Genomic DNA, 15317 nt, shown 5'->3' with positions numbered 1-15317 from the left:
TAAAGAGAATGAGTGAGAATGACCATAATTTAGATCTAACAAGTGATCAAAGACTATAGGAAAACTGAGGTGGAAAACTGCTAAAAAAATGATGTTTGAAGGAAGGGCCAAGTGAGAAGCTGCAGAAGGAATAGGAAGAACTAATGGCTGATGTCTAGAGCAGGAGTGACCTTGATTTCAGGGAAAACTAACTAAGAATTTGAAGGGGAGTGTCTAATTTTTGAAGAAAGATGGACCAGAGTTTTGCAAGAGGAATAATAAGCATGCTGGAGTAGCAGGCTGCTGATAAGGTGGTAGCACCTGCACTTCTGTATTGGGCCCATGCCTCATAAGAGAGCCCTTCCTGTTCATTTACTCTGCAGTTGAGGTTGCAGAGAAAGGATTGAGGAATCTGTGTCCTCAACCTCTTTCTGTGTACGGAGCCCCAAGATTTTTAACAGCAGCTCTGCTTGGGTGCACCTGAAAATGGACAATGTTAACTATATTTTTAGAATTTAAAATTACAACATATGCTCTTTCAGATGGGCCCCTAACCAGCCCCTAACCAGGTCCCTAAAACAGTACTTGGGAGATGCGTGCAGCTGCAGGCATCACCCCTTGATGCCTAAGGTCGCATATTTGCGCTACGTCGGCGTGAAGGGTTTAAAAAAAAATACAATATGTTTCTATAAAATATTTATGCAGATACTGTATCTAATTAAATCTTTTTTGGGTCTTTATAGCATTACCGAAATGGAGTACTTTATCCAAAACCTGGAAACTGTCGCCCAAGCACTGACCATATGGTTTTACTAGTTGGATATACCAAAGGTACAGTTAAATCTTTAACTATGCCCTGCATTTTTCTTAATTTTGTATATTGCCATTTATTTCGGGGAAAAAATGTATCGAAAGGTCATCTTCTTTTTTTCAATATAATCTCTGCCTGATCATCTGATTTTACTTTATAATAAATATTGCACACATTTTAATTGCTCATTCCGAGCCCCTCTAAATGTGTGATATGATAATGTAACAGTGTATTTCAATGGCTCAATAATACTGCTTCTAATTCTAACTAAACATGTGGCAAGTTGAGCCAAATTAAAGTATATCTCCTTATCTACAGTATATAATTGTTGATAGTTACTTAGTTGCATTGGGGGGGTTATTTACTAAGGGAAAATCCACTTTGCACTGCAAGTGCACTTGAAAGTAAAGTCGCAGTAGATCCGAGGGGGACATGCAAGGAAAATAAAAAACAGCATTTTAGCTTGCACATGATTGGATGATAAAATCAGCAGAGCTTCCACTCATTTCAGATCTACCCCTTAGATTTAGAGCAACTGCACTTCCTAGTGCACTTGCAGTGCAAAGTGGATTTGCCTTTCCTAAATAACCCCATTGCTCGATTGAAAAAAGATGCTACTCCATCTAGTTCACCCACTAGAAAAAAAATAAACAAATAGAAAATCTCTGTATACTCTATCCTATAGCCACAATTAATTCAGAGGAAGGTAAAAAAACATAACAAAACAATAAAGCACTATCTAATTCACTCCAGTGGGGGAAACCATTATTTTCTGATTCCCCCAGGAGGCAATTGGATATTCCCTGGATCAACTATCCCTGGTGTTATTACCAGGGCAGGACTTAGAGTGGTGGGGGCCCCTGGGTCCTCTCGGCAGTGTAACGACATATTCGGTGACCCATCGCAATTTACTTTGGAAGTGACGTTCTGTCGCCGCCATCTTGGTACACCCCACACTCGTCCACAGTAAGGATACACTAAGAAGGGATAAAGCGGACATGTTGTTACACCCACCGGAGTTTTGCATTTTACACATATTTATAACAGTAAAGTCAGTTTATATAGTGAAATACAGGACTTAGAACTCTGTCTGACTACTTAGATCTTGAATTTTAAAAGCATCATCTCACAGGTTTGCTAATCTGATGGAAGTTCGCTACTTTTAAAATTCAACATCTAAGTAGTCAGACGGAGTTGTAAGTACTGTATTTCACTATATACTAACTTTAATGTTATAAATACGTCTAAAATGCAAAAGTCCGGTGGGTGTAACAACATGTCCACTTTACCCCTTCTTAGTGTATCCTTACTGTGGACGAGTGTGGGGCGTAGCAAGATGGCAGCGACGGAACATCACTTCAGTAGCAAACTGCGATGGGTTGCTGAATATGTCGTTACAGCGGCTCTCGGGTCCTCTTGCAGTCCCGAGCAAAGCCGAGAGTAGCCAAGTGTACTCGGCGTGACTTACAGTCACGCCCAGTCCCTGTGTTATGTCCATAATAGGGTGGGACTGGGCGTGACTGTGAGCGGAGCTGAGCCGAGTACACTCAGCTATGTATCTTGGTGGGGCCCCCTATTGGGTGAGGCCCATGGGCTTAAGCCCAGTCAAGCCCAATGGTAAGTCCTGCCCTGGTTATTACCTTTAACCACTTGAGACCCGCGCTATAGCCGAATGACGGCTACAGCGCGGATCTCCTTTTCCGGGGTGCCCACTTGCCCCCTGCCAGTAAAACATTAATAAAAAGTTAGTGCCCCCTGTCAGTGCCACCCAGCAGTGCACACAGTGCCACCCAGCAGTGCCCACAGTGCCACCCAGCAGTGCCCACAGTGCCACCCAGCAGTGCCACCCAGCAGTGCCCACAGTGCCACCCAGCAGTGCCCACAATCTGCCTCAACAAAGGTGCTGCACCCCAGTGCCACATATCCGTGCCCATCAGTGTCATCTACCAGTGCCCAGCAGTGCCGCCTATCAGTGCCACCTATCAGTGCCCATCAGTCCCATCTATCAGTGGTACCTATCAGTGCCCATCCGTGCCGCCCATCCGTGCCGCCCATCCGTGCCGCCCATCTGTGCCACCCATCCGTGCCCATCTTTGCCCATCAGTGCCGCCTTATCTGTGCCCATCGGTGCCGCCTTATCTGTGCCTATTAGTGCCGCCTTAACTATGCCTATCAGTGCCCACCAGTGCAGCCTATCAGTGCCCACCAATGCAGCCTATCAGTGCCCACCAATGCAGCCCATCAGTGCCCACCAGTGCAGCCTATCAGTGCCGCCTCATCAGCGCACTTCAATGAAGGAGAAAAATGACCCATTTGCAAAATTTTATAACAAACTATTAAACATGTTTTTTTTTTTTTGTTTGTTTAGCAAAAAATAAAACTCCGAGCTGTAATTAAATACCACCAAAAGAAAGCTCTATTTGTGGGAAAAAAATGATAAAAATTTCATTTGGGTACAGTGTTGTATGCCCGCGCAATTGTCATTCAAAGTGCATCAGCGCTGAAAGCTGAAAATTGGTCTGGGACTGAGGGGGGTTTAAGTGCCCAGTAAGCAAGTGGTTAAATGTTAGTATCCAGTTATATTTGTGCATTTATGAATGCATCCAGCTCTTTTTTTAAACATTTTATTGAGCTGGCCAGAACTATAGTAGTTCTTGAGGGAGTCCATTTCACATTTTCACAGCTCATACTGTGAGGAAGCTTTTCTAATACGTGAAGGTTAAGTTCACTATATGGACCTTTTATGTATGCATATATGGTGATTAGTGTTGGACGAACAGTTTGAGTCGAGCAAACGTTCAACCCAAACATTGGCTGCTTGCCTGTTCGGCGAACTCCTGAATTGTCAGTACATTTGACCATTTGTTTGGCCCGTCAAATGCCCCACAATGCACTGCACACAGCACAGTGCATTCTAAACCCTGATTGGCTGAAGCAATGAAGGCTTTGCCCAATCAGGGCACAGAGCACTGTCAAAGCCATGACTGGAGAAAGTAATGATGACTGTACCCAATCATGGCTCATTGCTCATAGACCCACCCCACACTATAAAGGGTTCCTTCTCAGAGGAGCCATTTGCAGTGTGATGTTGGAGTGGAGATAGTTAGAACAGGGCTCTTTTCATTGCTGCAAGCGAGTGTGCTCTATTGTGATTCTATTGTGAGTAGGGATGAGCTTGATGTTCTACTCAAATGTCAGGTGTTCACCCGTTTTTATGAACAGCGAACATTATGGAGCGGCGCAGAACGCCCCATAACGCACTGCGAGAGGGCGGTGCATTTCTGTATGATGATTGACCAAAGCATGCACCTGACCTGCATGCTTTGGGCAATCACAGCGTGCTCTGCTGAGATAGCCATAATTGGCCAAAGGCAAATCATGGCTCAGGGGGACTACGTCCATGCCCCACACTATATAGGGCTGCTTACATAGTGGCCGCGTGTAGTGTTGTTGGCATGGACGGAGAGAAATCTTGAATTAGATTAAGCCAGCAGGATATATATATATATACTCTCTGCATTCATTGTAGCCTGTATATACAGTGCATTCAGTGATGTATAGTTTGTAATACACTTCAGGCGGTGTACACAGTATATAATATAGGGTGTACAGTTTGTTTCAATCGTTTTTTTATTAAATCTTGATGGAATAGTATTGGTGGCAATAATGCCTCTTACTCAAATTGTGCGATAATTAAGGCACTTGTAACTATCGCCATTGTAACTATCCCGTATGAGGGATCAAATTCCCCAAAGAGTGCCCAGAATAGTCTGGGTTACTAAAAAGGGGACTACACACCCACAATGCCAAGTTTGGCTAGGAATAGTAAAAGGAATAGAAAGGAAGGAAAATCCATATGAGATCCTCCCGCCAGTCAATTTAAGAAATATATCTATGCATTAGGGGCCTGCAAGTAGGCAAGCCAAGGGAACCATGTTTTATCGAATATGGATCGTATGTCACGTAGAACACTCACTATTTTTTCGTTCAACATGATCCTCTTAAGCTTACGTTTCATTATTGCCATGTCTATAACATTTACCCGTCTCTATTGTATTTTGGTAATAAGCCCCCCCATGATGTCTGGGAGGCCACCAAGGAGAAGCAGACATTCCAATACCACTGAGGGGGCCAGCAGTGTCTGTGTCAACAGGCAAAGGTGGACTTGGTCCTCAGGCAGGGCACCATTTTCTCTGTTTAGCGATGTTGCCCTTGCTATCCAGCCACAGCATTCAAAGGAGGTGGTGGCCTGGCTTACTCCTTGCTCATCCTCCTCATCCTCTATCACATAAGCAGAGATTAGTGCGCAATCCACCACAACAGCCAAAGTGGCTTATTCTGCCTCCTTGTCCACAGATGCTCATGATTTAGCCCCAGCATCATGCATGGAGGAGTCAGCTGAGTTATTTGAACACAGCATCAGCCACTTGCTCCTTTACATGAATTACTTGATTCGGATGTTGGTTCTGACTCTCAGGTTGAGGAACACAGACACAGAGCCTGCTTGCCCTCTTTTATCGGCTCGCGCCTGTCTGCCTCTCCTTGCTGGCCTTCCAGACATGGTAATGGCCTGAAGGGAGTTGGGAAAACCAGCAATTGGGTAGTGTATATTGTGCTGGAGGCACACACAACTTCCACTAACTCCTGCAGATGGCAGATGGCTCAAATAGAGAAGAGCTATGTAGGTGGATATAGCGGGGTATACTGGGTTTAGAGCATGCAGACAGCACGCACAAGCTCCTACCGCTGACTCCAAGCTCTATTTAAAACGAGCAAGATAGTTTGCTATATAGGTGGATATAGCGGTATATACTGGGTTCAGAGCATGCAGACAGCACGCACAAGCTCCTACCGCTGACTGCAAGCTCTATTTAAAACGAGCAAGATAGTTTGCTATATAGGTGGATATAGCGGTGTATACTGGGTTCAGAGCACGCAGACAGCACGCACAAGCTCCTACCGCTGACTGCAAGCTCTATTTAAAACGAGCAAGATAGTTTGCTATATAGGTGGATATAGCGGTGTATACTGGGTTCAGAGCACGCAGACAGCACGCACAAGCTCCTACCGCTGACTGCAAGCTCTATTTAAAACTAGCAAGATAGTTTGCTATATAGGTGGATATAGCGGTGTATACTGGGTTCAGAGCATGCAGACAGCACGCACAAGCTCCTACTGCTGACTGCAAGCTCTATTTAAAACGAGCAAGAGATTGTTTGCTAAATAGGTGGATATAGCGGTGTATACTGGGTTCAGAGCACGCAGACAGCACGCACAAGCTCCTACCGCTGACTGCAAGCTCTATTTAAAACGAGCAAGATAGTTTGCTATATAGGTGGATAGAGCGGTGTATACTGGGTTCAGAGCACGCAGACAGCACGCACAAGCTCCTACTGCTGACTGTAAGCTCTATTTAAAATGAGCAAGATAGTTTGCTATATAGGTGGATATAGCGGTGTATACTGGGTTCAGAGCACGCAGACAGCACGCACAAGCTCCTAACACTGACTGCAAGCTCTATTATAAAAGATAGATATATCGCTAGCTATATAGGTGAATATAGCAGTGTATACTGCGGTCAGGGCACGCAGACAACAACCACTACAGAAGAGCAAGAACGAAAAATCGCCCGATAACGATTGGTGTATACTGTGTTGAAGGTACACAGAACATCCACTAACTGCTTCAGACGCCAACACACTACACAAGGCCGCCGCGTTGGCGGCCTTATAGTGTGGGGCATGTACTACACAGCCTGAGCTATGATTGGCCACAGGCGTCCTGCCTGTGGCCAATCATGGCTCTCCTCGCTGCCGGCGCTGTGATTGGGCAAGCATGCAGGGTCACAGTGCATGCTTGGCCAATCATGAGCCAGCAATGCACTGAGCCATCGCAGTGCATTGTGGGCCGTGAGCGCCACACAAATTTGGCGCGAACGGCCCATAACGTTCGGAATTCGCCGAACGGGCGAACAGCCGATGTTCGAGTCGAACGTATGTTCGACTCGAACGCGAAGCTCAACCCTAATGAAGAGATCACTGAGGTGACTTGGGTGCCAAAAGGAGCAGAGGAGGAAAGTGAGGGTGAGGCACAACCCCAACAAGGCAGGATGTCCTCCAGAGGCAGCCGTCATGGAAGAATAGAGAGCGGTCACCATATTCCATCAGATTGTGGAGCTATTATCTCTCTTTTTTAGCACATGTGTGGCTGATTGCACTGTTGCAATTTGCAAACTTTGCCTAAAGCCCCATACACACTATCAGAGTTTTTCCTTCAGATTTACCAAAACCATGTAGTACAAGGGCCTGCCTGATTGCATACACATTGAAACTCCAAAGGTTTGACCTCATATTATATGGTTTTGGTAAATCTGAAGGAAAAATTCAGCAGAAAATCTGATAGTGTGTATGGGGCTTTAGGCAGATCAAGTGTGGCAAAAACATCAGCCATTTGGGTACCACATGCTTGACAAAGCATTTAACCTCCCACCACTGGCAACAGCACCTGTAAGTCACACAAAAGGATCACAATTCTTCTACTCCTCAGCTTTCAGGTCTACCCCCCACTACATCTCATGACCTCTCACCAACCTCCACTGAAAGGAATGTTGGTATAGCAAAGGGTGTCACAGGCCCTTGGAGCATGTTTGCCTGCAGAACACCACCAGCTGCAAAGTCTAGCAAATTTCTTTGCCCCAACTGTTGCGACAAAAAAAATACAGTCCCTGCCACCCACATGCCCAGAGTCTAAATTCAAGCTTGTGAAATATGCTAGCTTTACAACTCCTGCCTTTCTGTGAATTTGCAGAATATGCTGTACCACAATGGCAGGTTCCCAGTTGCTATTTCTTTGCACATAAGGCCTTTCAAGCTCTGTACCAACATGTGGAAGGCGTTGTTGGACAAGGCAGTCATCAGCAAAGTTAACGTTACTGCTGACACGTAGTACAGCAAGCATGGTCAGGGATGCTATATTTCATTGACAGCACACTGGGTAACTCTGCTTGCAACTAGGAAGGATGCAGAAGAGGGCTCAGTGCTGGAGCTTGTTTTGCCGCCATACAGCTGTTGGTAATAATGTGGGATTTGTCAGCCCCACTCCCTCCTCCTCCATGTCCTCCTCTGCTGAATTGTCCTATGAATCTCCAGTACCCCCTAAGCGTTCAAGGAGCTTTTTAGGCTAAAAGATGCCATGCAATGCTTCAGCTGGTCTGCCTAGGGGACAGGAGCCACACTGGAGCAGAGATTCTTTCAGCTCTGTAGGGGCATGCCCAGCTGAGCCAAGAATGGGTGTGTGCGATAATGGCACTAACCTCCTGTCAGCCCTTCGACAGGGAAAGTTGACACATGTGCCATGCCTGGCACATGTCCTCAATCTGGTGGTGCAGAATTTCTTTAACAGGTACCCAGGGTTGCAAGATCTTTTAAAGCGGGCAAAAGAGTCTGTAGTCATTTCAGGTGGTCATACACAGCCAGAACTTGTTTGGCTGAAACTCAGCGGGAATTCCACTTGCCCATAAAACGCCAGATCGGTGACATGCCCACCAGGTGGAACTCGACTTGGGCAATGCTGCGGTGGGCCTTCAAGGAATACCTGTGCAAGAATGGCACAACGACAGGCTCAGTGCTACTCAGCTTCCCCCCCCCCAGCCAGAGCTTGTTTGGCTGAAACTCAGCGGGAATTCCACTTGCCCATAAAACGCCAGATCGGTGACATGCCCACCAGGTGGAACTCGACTTGGGCAATGCTGCGGTGGGCCTTCAAGGAATACCTGTGCAAGAATGGCACAACGACAGGCTCAGTGCTACTCAGCTCCCCCCCCCCCCCCCACACCAATGGCTGCTGTTAAAGGATGCACACTGTACTGTCACTAATTGAGGAGGCGACAAGGATGGTAACCTGTGACAATGCATGCATCAGTGACACAATCCATTTTGTGTTCCTGCTGGAGCAGACTCTGCATGGCATTATGGACAGGGCACTCGAGGCAGAGCAGTGGGAAAAAGAGGAGGACTTAATTTCCTCTCAAGGCTCACTTTATGCAGACATCATTCTTGCATTGTGATGCGTGAACCCTTGCTGTTAAAAACGAAAAACATATACAGTCCTAATACCTTAGGGTTGTGAACTTTACCGCAAATACAATATAGATAGGTAAAATCAATCTTATATAAAGACAGTTTTACATTTTTTTAAAGTTCAACTTATATGTGGTGTTGATAAGTGAATCAATGAATAAGGCCTTCAACATGCTGTTTTTGTCTTTATATTTTGGTGCCAATAGTGAGAATAAAGTGCTGTGCTCCCCTCCTCCTGTGCCCTCACTTACCAACTTTCAGTGAATGCAGCACCCGTGAGGGAACTAGTAGTCCTCAAATTATTTAAGATAGATGGTCCACTTTTCCTTCTTAGACTCCAACAGGCTAAACAGGTTCCTGACATGTGTTGTTATGAAAAGAGGAGAAATCCATAGTGTAATTCCATTTTATTAAAATATCATTTTAAAAGCTGATTGAACACTTACAAAATCCTTTCCTGCTTAAAAGCATGTAAAACGCCACAGTGTCTGCGGTTTGCACTTCAAATGTCAGAGGTGACATCACCAGAAGTTCCTGCCTGTTTTATACATTTCGCTCTGCCCAGGAAGCGCCATCAGAGCCTCTTTAGCCCTATGAATAAATGGAACCTTGTTAAAAAATGTTACAAACACTATGTATTTGGATATATGTTTTTGTAATTTTTTATTTAGAATTTTTCACATTTTATAACACAGAGAGAGACAGTTACACATTAAAAGTACATAAATCAAAAGTAATAACAGTGCAGGTTCCCAGGTGGGTTACATCTTAAGAAGACAGAGCAGCTGAGCCTTAAAAATAAGCTCAACCACACCCCTAACTAATGTCCTTCTACTCTCAGAGAAAACCGAAAGTGGGAGGATGTCGGGTGAGCAGATAGCAAGTGGATATATTTTTAAAATATTTTAGATGATGCTATATCAGTACTTTTGACAGGCTCTATGTATGCTGCTGAAAGATTATCTGGACGGTCATGCATGTACAGTTTTCTTAGCAATTGTCCTCTGTAGTTGCAAGAATGCTTGTCATTCCACTAAGAGATATACCATACATCCAAAAGATGTATGGGAATTGGTGAAATCTCCACCATGCTATTGTGACATTTAGGAGCTACATACTATCTACCGTATTAATAAAATACAAGTTTCATATGGATTTCACAGTACTTGATACTTATTTACAACAAAATAGGTTGACTTGTTTTGGTCAATGGTCTGTTCATTTAAAATGCATGTGAATATTTACAAGGATGCCATTTATATTGATTGCTTAGCTATCTTTAGTTATTGTATATTACCATTGTGTAGCATTGTGTATTGTATATTCGTATCCTAGATATATGTTTGGAAATGCCACCTTCATTTTTTAACTTGTGTTTACTTACCCTGTTTCCCCCGAAAATAAGACCTAGAGTGATTGTCGGTGATGGCTGCAATATAAGCCCTATCCCCCAAATAAGCCCTACCCTGTTTCCCCGAGAATAAGCCCCACCCTGAAAATAAGACCTACAAGGATTTTAACTACAGTTTATTTGTGGGGTAGGGCTTATATTGCAGCCATCACTGACAATCACGCTAGGTCTTATTTTCGGGGAAACATGGTAACTCATTTTGATACTATTCTGTAGTAGTCACAACCCTGGTAGGTGTTTTACAATATATTTTGGAAAATACATTTCTGCACTTGTCTTAGTTTGTTTCTTTACTGACCAGATTACTATAATTACCCATACTGGATTGCAAAAAACAGCTGGGGAAATAACTGGGGAGAAAATGTAAGTACTATTAGTGCATAGTAGCTTAATTATTTTCACCTTTTTATGTGATAGTGTGCATGAACACATTCTGTAAAAACTGTAATGTATGGTGCCCATTAATCACACAAGTCTGCTTTCAAAGTTAAAAGTGTGGTTATAGTAGGAAAAATTTAACTCTTCTGCACTGTTGCTTATAATCCCCCCCCCATGCTCATCATAATGCTCCAACACCCCTACTCTGTTGATTGAGCAGAGGACATACATACTAATTTCACAAGACCATGCTAAAATGTGGAGATGATCGCCACTTGCTTGAGTACAGTTTTTGAAAATATAGTAAATTATCTTAAAAACAATATATAATAATTATTTGTATATCACTTACTTATGGTAATTAACCCCTTGCCACTCAGGCCAATTCTGACACTTCTCTCCTACATGTAAAAATGAATTTTTTTTGCTAGAAAATTACTCAGAACCCCCAAACATTACATATATTGTTTTATCAGACATCCTAGGGAATAAAATAGTGGTCATTGCAACTTTTTATGTTACACAGTATTTGCACAGCAATTTTTCAAACGTTTTTTTTTTGGAAAGAAACTGTTTCATGAATAAAAAAATAAATAAAGTTAGTCCAATTTTTGTATACTATGAAAGATGATGTTACGCCGATAGATAGATACCTAAGATGTCATGCTTTAAAATTGAGCACACTTGTGGAATGGCGCCAAACTTCAGAATTTAACAATCTCCATAGGAGACGCTTTCAATTTTTTTAATAGTTTACATGTTTAGAGTTACAGAGGAGGTCTAGTGCTAGAAATATTGCTCTCGCTCTAACGTTTGTGGCGTATGTAACCTGTGTGTATCTAGGTAGTGCCTCATCAGCCACTGACTTCACCGCGCGTCCCTGTTGTACACGGTAGTTTAGATTAAGCCCTCATGCACACTGGACGTTATAGAAACACCAGTAGCATTAGGTGTAGAAAGCCGTAGAATGAGTTTCTCAGCGTTTTTTAGCTGTAGCGCTTTTTAGCTTTTTTAGCTTTTTTTAGCAAAACTATACTCCCACAAAAGCCCATGGCTCAAAAATGCTGATAAATGCCAAATAGCCTTTTTAATAATTTATCAGAGTTAGAGTGTTTTTACAGCTGAAAAACTCCTCTCAAAACCCACCCACTAGATCTGGGGGTTTTTTTCCAGCCAGAAAATGCCACTCCCAAAAATTGCTGATAACAGCCTATGTGTACATGGATACATAGGATAACATGCTGGGGAGTTTATTGGCTGCAGAAAAAAAAAACATCTGAAGCCAAAAACAGCAGCTATAAAAACATCCAGTGTGCATGGGGCCTAAGAGTAAGGGATTAAGATAAGGGTGATCATAAGTGATCATGTTAATTCATTTGATAGGGGTTAAGGGTTAAAGGGAATGTGAAGTAGTTCTTAAAATATTTTTTCAGTATAGTGGTCAGAACTGTAAAATAAAAAATGTTAAAATACTTATCTTTAGTAATGGTAAATATGAAATGTATGCATTTTAACATGTTGCATTTTTTAGTCAGCAGGTGGAGCTCTCAGCTCCTTTTAACATACATACTGGCTCCCTTAGCCACTTTGATGAAAATCATTTTCTTTACAAAATTCCATCAATAAAATCAAAGATTGTTTAAATATGGTTAATAAAAATAAAATAAAAGCAATAAAACAGTTTAAAAAAAATATATAATCTAAAAAGGGGCTAATAAAGTTGACCAAAGTTAAGTATTTAGTTTAGTTAGGTGTTAGGTTAATGTTAGAGTCAGTGCAAGGATAATGGGTAAATGGGTAGACCCCTCTTCCCCCCCACAATAAAAAAACCTGTTTAACTAATTAGTGCAGTTCAGTATAGCTGATGAGACAATAGATCAGACAAAGCCTGTTAGACAGAGTCAGAAGTTGGTTTGGGGGGTTTAATCAATATGTGGAAAACTTTGCAACCCTAGGCCTGGAGGCAGCAAGTCTGTTGGGGGGAAATGCCAAATAAACAGAGACTGTCTGATTTTTATTTTTATTTTTTGGGTAAATGTGTTTAGAAGCTTCTCCCTCCCCCTTCTTGTCAAGCTTCCATAGTAGTTACATGGACTGTAAAGGCAATAATTATAAAAGTACTAATGAAAGTCGGCTGCCACAGAGATATCTGTAGGAAAACTGGTTCTGTTCTCTTGCCAGTGATAGGAATCCTATAGGTCAATAGGGTGAAAAAATGTGTTCATCTCTTCTTTCTGCATTTAGGGCACAGCAGTTTGACCACAATAATAATTGTGTTTTCAATTCCTTAGGGCTATTTCAGAATTTTCCGTGGGGAAAATGTCTGTGGTATCGCTAAATATGCAGTAAGCGCTGTCATTAACGATCCAGAAAGAAGAAAAATTGCTTGTCCTCCATGATCTTGTGGTAACTAATACTTCGTATTTGAAGGAAAACAGAACATACAAAACCTGCAATAACAGTCACACTTGGATTTACTTTTCAAAAACATTTTGTTATTTTAAAATGAATGTGATTGGGAGTATTCAATAAAATATTTCCTTACATTAACAATCAAAACATTTAGAAAAAAACATACTGATACGGTGATAGAAACACAAAACTATACCCCCCAAATGACCCATTTTTGGAAAGTACACAGTCTAATGCCCCATACACACGGTCGGAAATTCCGACAAGAAAAAGTCTGATCAGATTATGTTGTTGGAAAATCGTGTGTGGGCTCTATCGGACTTTTTCTGTCGGAATTTCTGACTGAAAAAGTTTGAGAGTTGGATCTAAAATTTTCCGACAACAAAATCCAATCAGACCTTTTCCGATTGTGTTTAGAGAATTCCGATGCACAAAGTGCCACGCATGCTCAGAAAAAATTAGCAGACAAAAGCTATTGGCTACTGGCCTCTATGTTGTCACCTTGTATGTTTTGTACATCACCTTGTTCTGAACGATCGGATTTTCTGACATCTTTGTGCGACCATGTTTATGCAAGACAAGTTTCAGCCAAAATCCGTCGGAAAAAATCCGATGGATTTTGTGGTCGGAATGTCCGACCGTGTGTATGGGGCATTAGGCAATTAGTAAGAGGAACAAAGTCCCAAAAAGATTCCTTTGAATAATCCAATAAAAACTAAAATAAAAATTCCTCCTTTGTGGATCATACAATGAAAAATTAAGTTTGGATGTACACTCACCAGATGTTGTAGATCCCCCTGCATTATGACAGGAAGGATCATATAGGACTTATGGGGTCTCCCCAACCTCCTTTGGTCTTCTAAATGAATCCTCTGATATCCTCCTCATCCGGGTAGGACATAACTTCAAACGGGATGTCACCAGTGGTAGAGGTAAGCAAAAAGAGAGGACGAACTCCTCATAGTGTGAAACCGTAGCGGTAATTTATTAAAAGCATCAAATGGCTATAGCAAATGACAGATTAAAACAATCTGTGGACCTCCTATGCAACCAACCACAATGAACAGTGGAGGCTGTGGAAAACTGCAAGACCCACTTCAGAGTCAGCGTGCGTTCCACCAGAACGTGACATAGCGCAACGTGCGTTCCATCCTTGTGTGTTTCATCATCAATGTGACATCATCAAAAGCTTTTAGCATGTTTAGCAATTCACTTAAAAGGTTTGGAATAGCTGCTGCCATCTATTTTAATTGAATAGTTTATTTTGGCGTGGGTGTATTGATTCACATATTTAGTAAGAGGCATGGCAAGTTTTTTGAAGTTGTAATTTTTTTGTCACAATTTTTTGAAAAATTAAAAAATGAATTCATTTTTTTCACGATTGTTTTTTTTACATACTTTTACTTTTTTAAATATTTTTTTTATTTTATTTTTTACATACCATAGTAACACTGTACCACTTTTTTCTTGTTAGAATAATGATCATTGTAATAGCAATGTTTTCAACTATCATGAATGGGTTACATTCATGATACCTATGATTACTAGCAATCTGTGATTGACTACAGATAATCACATGGTACAGGGTGCTGTGATTGGCACAGGTACTATGTTATACTGGTGGGACAATCACAGCTCATTGGTATGGGAAGCAGAGCTGTCATGAATGAGATTAATTTATAACAGCTTTGTTGACAATGAGATCATATAGTGGCCGGGTGCCAGGATCCACAATCCGCTGTGTACAGTGGACAGAGAGGTCGTGGGGGGGGGGGGGTTTGCGCACTGCGTACTACCAGGCACAATCATGTACATGATTGTGCTTCTACATGCCGTCTTGCTGCAGTATAATTACTGTGCCGGGTCGGCAAATGGTTAAACCATTACGATTCATTAGATATGGTGGCTGCATTCGTTTTCTTTTTTTAGGCTTTTTTCCTTCTTTTTTCACCTGGTGATCTGGTCAGTAAAGCACCTCCTGTATTAGGTGAAGGAGCATATGGGGTGCTTTTGTACAGCAGCTTTTTCAGTCGGGGGGGGGGGGGGGGGTGGAGTGATAGATTCACTAGCAGATTTAGATATACTAACAAACTGAAGTGGATTTACAGCTCACACCCTATAAGCAGTTACAATAACAGTTTTTTTCTATTTAAGATAAAGGTTTTACATCAGAAAAATGCAATCATTGTAAGCACCTCTGTCAGTGATACATGGTTTGGCTGTAACTGCAACATCTGCAAGAGAGTTT

At 42.2% G+C, this 15317-nt stretch overlaps 1 pseudogene across 1 annotated transcript in view; it reads left to right on the top strand.

Annotated features, from left to right (window-relative positions):
- The window catches only part of LOC143933056 (cathepsin W-like), an 81157-nt pseudogene extending 66044 nt beyond the window's left edge, over positions 1–15113 (top strand). Inside the window, exons 9-11 of the transcript XR_013262988.1 lie at positions 723–810; positions 10581–10642; positions 12949–15113. The product of XR_013262988.1 is annotated as a cathepsin W-like (transcript). The remainder of the gene's footprint in view (positions 1–722; positions 811–10580; positions 10643–12948) is intronic.
- The last annotated feature ends 204 nt before the right edge of the window (positions 15114–15317 follow it).

The sequence above is a fragment of the Lithobates pipiens genome, unplaced genomic scaffold (genome assembly GCF_037356315.1).
Source record: "Lithobates pipiens isolate NorthernLeopardFrog02 unplaced genomic scaffold, aLitPip1_a1.2 Scaffold_10, whole genome shotgun sequence".
Lineage (NCBI taxonomy): Eukaryota > Metazoa > Chordata > Amphibia > Anura > Ranidae > Lithobates > Lithobates pipiens.
Note: the sequence above shows the minus strand (reverse complement) of the source record. Positions and strands in the feature narration are given on the sequence as shown.